Source organism: Antechinus flavipes, chromosome X (genome assembly GCF_016432865.1).
Source record: "Antechinus flavipes isolate AdamAnt ecotype Samford, QLD, Australia chromosome X, AdamAnt_v2, whole genome shotgun sequence".
Taxonomy (NCBI): Eukaryota; Metazoa; Chordata; class Mammalia; order Dasyuromorphia; family Dasyuridae; genus Antechinus; species Antechinus flavipes.
The window spans coordinates 77,267,140-77,277,519 of record NC_067404.1 but is presented as its reverse complement, the minus strand read 5'-3'; positions in this window follow the sequence as shown (position 1 = coordinate 77,277,519).

The following is a 10,380-nucleotide window of genomic DNA, read 5'->3' as shown; positions in this document are numbered from 1 at the left end:
TTGGATGGAACTGAACAGATTTTGGCTTGATACAGGGGGAAGGGCGCAGCTGTATCCAGAAATGACAAATGGGAAAACCGTAAGTCTCTCTAAGAAACAAAATGCAATGAAATGGGGACAATGAAGTCCCGAGTGTCTCCCTCTTGTAGGCTCAAATAAAGTAATGTAAGGAAAGCACATTATCCCTGTCACTTTCATCATCATCACCACCTCCGGCCATTAACGTGGCCGATGTTATTCTTGGGCTATATTAAGCTCCCTACGTCTGCGATCTCTTTTGGTCCTGAAAACACCTAAGGCAAAGGCTACAGGGATTCTGATCCTAATTTAGAGGTGAGGAATCGGAGCCTCAGACAGGTTATGTCACTTGTAGTTCAGTCATTTCCAGACTGTCCGTGACCCCATTGGGGGGTTTTCTTGGCCAGGATACTGCTGTGGTTCACCATTTCCTTCTCCGACTCATTTTAGAGATGAGGAAACCGAGGCAAACAAGGTGAAGTGACATACCCAGGGTCACACAGCTACGTGTCCGAGACCAGATTTGAACTCCGGAAGAGGAGTCATCTTGCCTCTAAGCCCAGCTCTCTATCCACTGTGGCGCCCCCTACTTGCCTCATCTGCCCAGGGTCATACAACCAGAAAGTGGCAGAAGTTAACTTCCAAACTGACCTTTCTGTGATCAGCAAAAGCTGTAACAAAAGGCGTTACAGCAACGTGTGATCTTTTTGAATGATTTCCTGAATTTTTTCAACAACATTTTACAAGCAAGACTTTTAAACCCAGTTTCCTCCTTTATTCCAGACACCAAAGACACAAACAAGTGAGTCAGGTTATAATCCCACTGTAGCCTTTCCCAGCTGGCATTGCATAATCTCCAGCTACCCAGGGTGCCCGGCCTCTCCCGACAACAACAACCTGTCCACTGAGAGAGTAATATCAGGCAGTCGGGGTGACTGTGGTAGTAGAGAAGCTTTGTGGCTGGCCACCGGGACCTACCCCCAAGGCCTGCCCCCAGATGGCAGCTCCCTCATTTTTTAGACACTCCTATTTTCTGAACTCTTGTTTTCTGAACTGTTTCCACCAAAGGCAAGTAGGTGGACAGGCAGACAAGCCACAAGTGGATGAGCCCAGAACTCCTCCTTCCTCAGTGTCCCCAAGCTTGTGGCCTGAGATAGGGAGCAGGTGGGTTAGGGAAGGGAGAATATTAATGCTGGCTTGCTTGGTGCTTGACAGAAGGATTGGGGGAGAGAAATTAAAAGAAGTAAGAGCAGAGGCTTTCCTAGGCCCCAGAGGTGGCTAGGAACCTAACTTAACTCCATTTCACAGAAGAAAAAACTGAAACTCACACAGGGAAAGGGACTTGCCCAGGATCACTCTGCTATCCAGGGACAGAGATAGGAATAGTTCTCGATTTTCCAACTTCTGTTGCTTTTCCTACTTCACTGAGATGATTCCCTAATTCCTCAAATGTGAAAGCCGGAGGAAACCGGAGAGATCAACCGACAAGCTCATTCCCATTTTGCAAATGAGGAAACTGAAGTAGAGAAAGAGGAAGAGTCTCGTTCTAAGATGTTTCTGCTAGTAAGCTTCAGCATCGGCTATCGAACGCAGACTCTCTGGCTCTAAAGCCAATAACAGCAACTTCTCCGTGTACTGTCATTGCTTGCGGAGGACACTTCAAAATCCTTTTTTTGTGGGAGATGCTGCCCAGTGTCATTGTCGGCCATGACAGATGTTCTTTTGAAACCTTTTATCAGCTGCTTATTTCCCCCAATGTGACTGTGGAGCCAGAAGTAACCCGGAAACTTTCTGTACGTTGCCAAAGTTGATCAGCAAGCACTGATTAAGCAGCTAACTCGCAGCGTAGGGCAAGGTAGTCCATCCCCTCGGGAAGCTGACATTTAGGAGAGGAACAATAGATATGGGAAATAAATACTAAGTAATTAGAGGCAAGTCCGCAGAGGTCTCTAGTCAGAGATGTTAGAGGAAGAGAACTAAGGATTTCAAGGGACAGAGGGAAAGGCAGCAAGCTTTCCAGGCATGGGCTACGGCCCGGGCAAGAGCACAGAGGCAAGAGATGGACCACCTCGTAAAAGGAACAGTAATCAGTCTAAAGTTAACATGGAACCAAAAGATATACCCTAGCATTTTCTAAGTCCCGCCCAGTATCAATGAAACCGGGCCATTGCCATGACTTTTGCTTACTCCAATAGGCTTTTGTGTTTCAGATCTTCCAGTGTCGTGTCCCCCTTTTAACTGGGTAACTGACAACTTTTCCACCTGCCTTCTGATAATGTAGAAAGGGTAATTTGATAACAGATTTGAAAAGGTCCCCTCCAAATCGCATGGGCCCACATTGACAGCCCACGAAAGCACTTAGGGATCGTAAATCAGAGGCCTGTATCGAAAAGGGACTTCCAAGGCCAACTTTTTCCCCTCCATCCCCCAGTTACAGATGAGGAAATCAGTAGCAGAGAGGGCAAGAAGTTAGCCAAGGCCGTAGCAGGGGACAAATGCCACTTCTTGGTTTCTTGGTCCAGCCTGACATCCCCATCTCCCAGATCCCACATCCATGCTCAGGATTGAAAGTCTTGTCCGCAGACTTATAACTCTTGGTATTGTCCCCCTCATACTGCCCCTCACTGTTACTCTGATTCATTTGAGGAAGACGTTTAGAAATATACAGGAGACATCGCCAGCGTAAAACCGAGCACTCCCAAACGAGTGGTACCATCTTCCCGGAGGATTCTCAGAGGAGGGGTTCAGGAGATATGACTAAAAGTCGCCTTTGACTTTCAGGGATAAACCCAAGGCAATCAAATGTTCTGCCACATGAGCCTATGGACGGACATTTAAAAGGCTGCATTGTCTTTCTGCCTCTTTAATGTACCATCAAGTCAATTCCAATCTCCCACCGCCATCCTATACCCCGGATTTAGTTCTCATCCTGACTTCATTCAAAGTTGGCCAACATGAAATTGAAACTATTACCACTCATATGAAAATATGCTCCAAATCACCATTGATCAGAGAAATGCAAATTAAGACAACTCTGAGATACCACTGCACACCTGTCAGAGTGTAAGATGACAGGAAAAAATAATGATGAATGTTGGAGGGGATGCAGGAAAACTGGGACACTGATACATTGTTGGTGGAGCTGTGAATGAATCCAACCATTCTGGAGAGCAACCTGGAGTTATGCCCAAAAAGTTATCAAACTGTGCATACCCTTTGATCCAGCAGTGTTACTTCTGGGCTTATACCCCAAAGAGATATTAAAGAAGGGAAAGGGACCTGCATGTGCCAAAATGTTTGTGGCAGCCCTGTTTGTAGTGGCTAGAAACTGGAAATTGAGTGGATGCCCAGCAATTGGAGAATGGCTGGGTAAATTGTGGTATAAAAGTTATGGAATATTATAGTTCTGTAAGAAATGACCAGCAAGATAATTTCAGAGAGGCCTGGAGAGACTCACATGAAATGATGCTGAGTGAAATGAGCAGAACCAGGAGATCATTATATACCTCAACAATGATACTGTTTGAGGATGTATTCTGATGGAAGTGGATTTCTTTGACAAAGAGATCTAACTCAGTTTCAATTGATCAAGGATGGACAGAAGCAGCTACACCCAGAGAAAGAACACTGGGAAATGAATGTACTGTTTGCCTTCTTGTTTTTCTTCCTGAATCCAATTCTCCCTGTGCAACAAGAGAACTGTTTGGCTCTGCACACATATATTGTATCTAGGATGTACTGTAACCTATTTAACATGTATAGGACTACTTGCCATCTGGAAGAGTGGGGGGAGGAAAGGAGGGGACAAATCGGATCAGAAGTGAGTGTAAGGGATAATGTTGTAAAAAATTACCCTGGCATGGGTTCTGTCAATAAAAAGTTATTATAAAAAAAAAAAGTTGGCCAACATTAGACATACAGTTAATCTTGTTTCTTTTTGTTCTTGTTTACGACACGGTTACTGAGGTGATAATGTCCTAAATGATTATGAATTCAGTGTTCACTTATCTTTAGGATGGAGGGACTAAAATCTAGGATCCACAAGCAATTGATAAGTGGATATCAAAAGCACATCAACTTCAGGAGGCCTCTTGCAGGTGACTCTTTTCAGCTTTGCAAACCATTGGGAAACTGGCCCCAAAGGACACGGTTGAGGGATTTGGGGATACACATAGGCTTCTCCAGCCTCCTCGAGGCCTTTCCCAGGTTCCAGACCAGGGCCCCATAGGCTTAGGAGGAGCAGCCAAGGCATCTGGGGCCATTACTCCTTTTAAGTCAATAATTAGCCTGGGAGATCTGGCAGCAGACACCTGCAAAACCTCAGAAATGCCAAATGTCCAGGATTTTCCAGGATATCCTGTTTCTTTATCATTCGAATCCTTCTTTTCCTCCTAACTGACTTTTCCTTCCCTTTCCCCTTATTTTTCTTGCCTTCTTTGGCCCAATCCCTAGGGGCTTTTAAGGCTGCAGATCGTGTTGTGGGCACTATAAAATCACATATTCACATGGAATTAGGAAACCACATGAAAGATGGCAGAAATGTGGTTTTTCCCTTTTGTTCTGATTCTTCTTTCACAACATGACTAATATGGAAATATATTTCATATGATTTTACATGTAGAACTTCTATCAGATTGATTGCCATCTTGGGGAGAAGGGAGAGGGGGATGGAAAAATTGGAAATCAAAATCTTATAAAAATAAATGTCAAAAACTAAGAAACAAATTTTAAAAAGAAGAGGTAGAAAGAGCTTTGACTCATCCAACCATTGTGGAGAGTATCTGGAACTTTGCCCAAAGGGCTCTCAAACTGTGCATCCCCTTTGATCCGGCATTGTTTCTATTGTGCTCATATCCCAAAGAGATCTTAAAGGAGGGAAAGAGACCCACATGTGCAAAAATGTCTGTGGCAGCCCTCGTCGTAGTGGCCAGAAACTGGAAACCGAATGGATGTCGATCAGCTGGGTAATGGCCGAATAAATTATCATATATAAATGTTATGGAATATTATTGTTCTATAAGAAATGATCAGTAGAATGATTTCAGAAAAGCTAGGAAAGACTTAAAAAAACATGCCAAGTGAAGTGAGCAGAACCAAGAGAACACTACACAGAAATAAGATTATGGGATGCTCAACTGTGATGGACGTGGCTCTTTTCAACAATGAGGTGATTCGGGTCAATGCCAATAGACTTGGGATGGAAAATGTCATCGAAAAAGAGAACTATGGAGACTGAATGTGGATCGAAGCAGAGGATTTTTACTCTTTATTTGTTTTTGTTTGTTTGCTTTTTTCGTTCTCGTGTTTTTTTCCCCTTTGGATCAGAATTTTCTTTTGCAATGTGATACATGGAAATATGTTTAAAAATAGCATTCAACCTAAAAGAATTTAACCTATATCATATTGTTTGCTATCTGGGAAATGGAGAGGTCAGGGAGGGAGAAAAATTTGGAACGTGAGGTTTTACAAAAATGAATGTTGAAAACTGTCTTTCCATCTACACCCAGAGAGAGGACTGTGGGAACTGTATGTGGACCCCAACATAACATTCTCACTCTGTTTGATGTTGTTCATTTATACTTTGTTTTCTTATTCATTTTCTTTCCTTTTTGATCTGATTTTTCTTGTACAGCAAGATAAGTGTATAAATATGTTTACATATAATGGATCTAACATATATTTTAACATATTTAACATGGATTGATTGCCATTTAGGGAAGGGGGTGGGGGGGAGGGGAAAATTTGGAGCACAAGATTTTGCAAGGGTCAGTGTTGAAATATGTTGCTTATGTTTTGAAAATTAAAAAAATTAATTATTTATTATTTAAATAAATTAATTTAATAAAAAGAAAAGAAAAAAGAAAACTATCTTTCCATGTATTTGGAAAAATAAAATACTATTTTAAAAGAGCTTTGACCTTTTGATCATTCTTAACCCTGACACTGTACAGTTCAGGGAAATGACTTTGGTCTGTTGTCTCTAAGCCTTAATTTCCTCATCTGTAAATGGAGTTGGACAAGTAGTCCCTTCTTAATGATCCCTCAAGTCTCCTGAGCTCAAAATCTCTGGTTCATTCTATCTGGAATGATCAATGAGATACACGACCTTTTAGAGGCAGAAGGACTTACAGGGAATTGCTTTTCTTTAACACTCCAAGATCTCATGATTTCATCAGGGTGGATGCCCTCTTCACTGCCAGAGTGACTTGAGGGATGATCTGCAGGAACTGCTGGGGTTGCCAACTTATCTCCCTTCAGGCCAAGCGAACACAGCCTCTCCACTTTGGGTCATCAGGTGACCAAAGGAGGTGTCATGAGCTTGCTTGCTGTCTAGTTTGCAGGGCCCTGCCAGAGGCTGAGCTTGACTGGCACGGCCTCCCAAAAGCCGGCCTGACCTTTATACCGTGGGTCAGAAGAGAGCTTTTGTAGCCTCAGCCAGTAAACACATACTCAATAAGTGCTCACTCTGGGCTAGACATTAGGGTAAACTCCCAGGAAAGGCAAAGACGGGTCCCCGCTCCTGGTGGCATTCTAGAGGGAGAAGCAGCATGGCAGTAGATGGGCACGTACATGATACAGAGTAGATTGAAAGTCACCCCCAGCCGCCAGGAAAGAAATGACCCAGGAGGGTCTCCTGCAGATGGTGGAATCTGAGCTGAGTCTTGAAGAGTGCCAGGAAAATTAAAGATATCAGGAGAACCTCCGGGGCCGGGGGACAGCTAGCGCAAAGGCCCAGATGAGCGATGGATGGAGTCTTGTGTGTAAGGAGCTGCAAAGAGGCCGGTGTTTCTGGATCACCAAAGCATAAGAAGCCTGGAAAAGTGGGAGTGGGGCCGCTTGTGAAGAGCTTGAAGGGCCAGAGGACTTTCCACCTAACCCCGGAGGTAATAGGGAATCCATGGGGCTGGGGGTGAGGAAAGTGGCCGAGCCAGACCTGTGTTTTAGAAAAAGCACTTAGGTAGCCCAGATCAGGCTGGATTAGAAGGGAGAGCCATGAGGCAAAGAGCCAATTAAGGGACTGCTGTAATAGTCCAGGCAGGAGGGGATGAGGGCCTGAACTCGAGAGGAGGCAGTGGGAGCGGGGGAAAAAGAGGGCTGGATCCCAGAGAGGTTGTGGAGGTGGAAACTACAAGATTTGGCAAGGGATTCATTATGCAGGGTTTCAGTGAAGACCTGAGGGTGACGCTGACCATTTCCTCTAAGGCCTCTCTATCTACTGTCAGCATGTAGGTGTCTGGGGATCATTTTCCCAAATCACCTATTGATGATGCTAGAGACCCCATCTGTAATCATTTGTACTGGGGGCTGGCAGCAGGACTCAGTGTGAGGGGCAGCCCCCACCCAAAGGGTGGAAGAGCTCAACTTGGCAGCCATGTCTTGTCAATCGGGCAAGACATACGTCTCAAGGGATGTCCAGGTGGGAAAAAGGAAAAGCCCTGGAAGACTGAATTGACAACCTATGGTTAACATAGCTGAGGGCAGGGGAAAGAGTTGCTTGGGACGGGCTGGGATCTGCATCACTGGAGGTAAAGTCCACGTGAGGAGATCAGGACGGAGCAGTGTTCTACGGGCTTTCATCTGCTCACTGGAGAGAACATCCACTCCGATGAGATCGGGAACCCTGGAATATTAGAGTCCATTTTCCAGGGAAGAAATAACTTCTGGTCCAACAGTGTCTCCTTTGCAAAATCCACTCAACTCTAGTCCCTGATGGTTGGATTTGCGTCTCCCTCCTCCCTGGCCCCCCACAGTCATTTCAGCTGTTAAAAGTAACAGGGAGTGTGCTGGGAGAGATTCGCGGTGGGACAAATAAGCTGACATATTGGCGGGTATCTTGGAAGCAGTCAAACCTCTTGATAGTGGCTGTGCCCATGTCCCTTCTTAGGGTCTGCCCAGCCCTGCCCAGCCCTTTCCAAAAGGCTGGGCCCAGGCTTAAGGTGCCAGCTCCCCTTTCTATTTAGCTCAGTTCCTAAGAACTAAACCTGGAAGAGCTGCCACAAAACATGACTTCACCATTACCACACGGACAATCTTCATAAGAAGGGAGGAGATTGGCGGTAACTAGTAGCTATGTGGAGTGTTTTTCTCTTTTGCTTCATGAACAAAATCACAGATAGGAGCAGTTCTCAGACGCCAGGTGATTTTTCCACCTTGAAACTCAGAGCGACTTGGGGTTTAGTCAGACTTACGGGAGAACCTGGACTCTCATCACCTGAAATCCTACATCCTTGCCTCCCTGGGGTGCCCGAGAGGTGACCCTGTATTCACAGCCCAGCTTTTCAGGAGCTGGGTGAGCTGAGATCATACGGGGCACATTGAAGGCTTTCTTCTCACAGGTGCAGGTTACTCCCCTGCTCAGCAAAGCCCTCCGTCCCAAAGTTTGACACTAGCGAAAAGCAGCACAATGGAGGGGACAGACAGGGGGCCAGATCCTGGTCTCGCTACGTCCTAGTGGTCTCGCTACGTCCTAGTGCTCTGCTTTGGGACAAGTTACCTGGCGTCCCTGGCACTCGGCTAGGAGGAGATGGCTACAAGTCCAGGGACCTCCTCCTTTCTCCCCCTCCTCAGTCACCTGCTCCTTCTAATCTCTCCTATTCCTGCACTGGCTCAACAAGGAAAGGGTTAACTGAGCAGGAAAACCACCTTCCTGTGGAGCTGCTGGAAGGCCAGTAATCTGGGGGGGGGGGGAGAGTCAGAAGCCAGGCCTGATCCCCTCCCTCACCTGGTGGGGCCAGCAGCCAGACCTGCCCCCCCCCACCTTGCCCTGCAGGTGGGGCTTTTGGGGGAAAGATGCTGGAAAGAGGAGGCCTGTGCCCATTTCCTCCCCTGCCCCTGAGCCCCTGAGCCTGGCCATTTCCCCCAGTGTCCCTTCCAGCTCTGGGCTGGCTCTGGGTAAGGAGGAGTAGGAGTTGGGTTCGGTTTCAGGTTTCCTGTCACCCTTCTCCATAATCTGTTTTCCCTTTGGCCTCTTGGAAGTCACACAAAGGATGCCTGTGGAAAGCTCGCAGGTACTGAGCTCTCACCTGGGGAGGGAGGGAGGGAGGCCCATGGCCCGAGCTGAGCTGGCTCCACTGGCCCGAGGCTCATCACCTCCCCACGGGCTCTAGCCGCAAAGCAGCTGATGTGGTCGGGGGTCCCGGGGGACAGGGATCCCGGGGCGAAGGGCCCCCTAGGCGGGGGTCCCGGGCAGCAGGGGTCCCGAGCAGCAGGGGTCCCGAGGGACATGGGTCCCGGGATGAAGGGCCCCCTAGGCGGGGGTCCCGGGCAGCAGGGGTCCCGGGCAGCAGGGGTCCCGGGCGGCAGGAGTCCCGGGGGCGAAGGGCGGTGGGCGCGGAGCCAGCACCGGGGGGAGAGCTGGGAGTGGGGACCTGCGTAGGGGGAATTGGAAGCCGTCGCCAGGGCCAGGGGATTGGAGGGGGCGAGAATTAGAGGGGCGAGTGATGCGTTAGAGATCTGTCTGGTCAGGACAGTACCAGGTGTTCCGGACAGCCAGAGCAGAACTAATGGGGAGGGGGGCGGAGGACGGGGGGGGGGGCAGACGGGAGGGAGTGGGGGGCGGCTCAGCACCAGCCCAGGGCACCCGGAGGCAGCCCAGGTGACGAGGGGCGTGGCGGTGGCTGGGCTCGCAGAGGGGCTCCGAGGAGACCCCCGGCCCGCCCCCTCCACCCCAATACCGGCCCCCCCCTCCACCTCAGTCCGACGGCTCAGAGCCGACTGCGTGCGGCTCCCCCGGGCCAGGGCAAAGGCGGGCTCAGGTCGGTGCCCTGCCCGTGATTGACACCAGGTGCCCGGGCCTGAGTGGGGGTGGAGGGGAGGGGGGCGGAGGGAGGCAGGACTTTAGGGCGGGAGGGCAGCTCAGCCTTCATAAATGGTCCCTCCCCTGAGAAAGGTGCATCAGCCTGCCAGGTAGGGACTGGGGAGCCGGCACCTGCCAAGGCGCTGCCCAGCCTAGCCCAGCCCCATCCCGCCCAGCCCGGCCGGCCGGCCTCCGAGGCCAGGAGAGCTCAGAGAGGGAGACGCGACTGGGAAGCGAGCACAGCATGGACAAGTTCCGCTCCTTTTTACGTCGCGGGGGGAAAGAGGTAGGGGTTAGACGCGTGGCCCGGGGGCGCCCCCGGAGCTCCATGCCCGAGCCAGCTCCTGGCTCTGCACCTCCCTCCCCCTCCCTCTCTTCCTCCCTTCCTCCCTTGCTTCCTCCCTCTTTCCCTCCTTCCCTGCAGCTTCTGCCTTCGTTTATCCTCTCCACTCTGCGTTCGATTCCCTGCCAGGCACGGGCAGAGAGCTGCCCTCTCCCCATGGGGACAGAGGCCTGGGGGCTTCTGAGGCTGACTTGGACTCGGGATCGGAGATGGAGACCTGAGA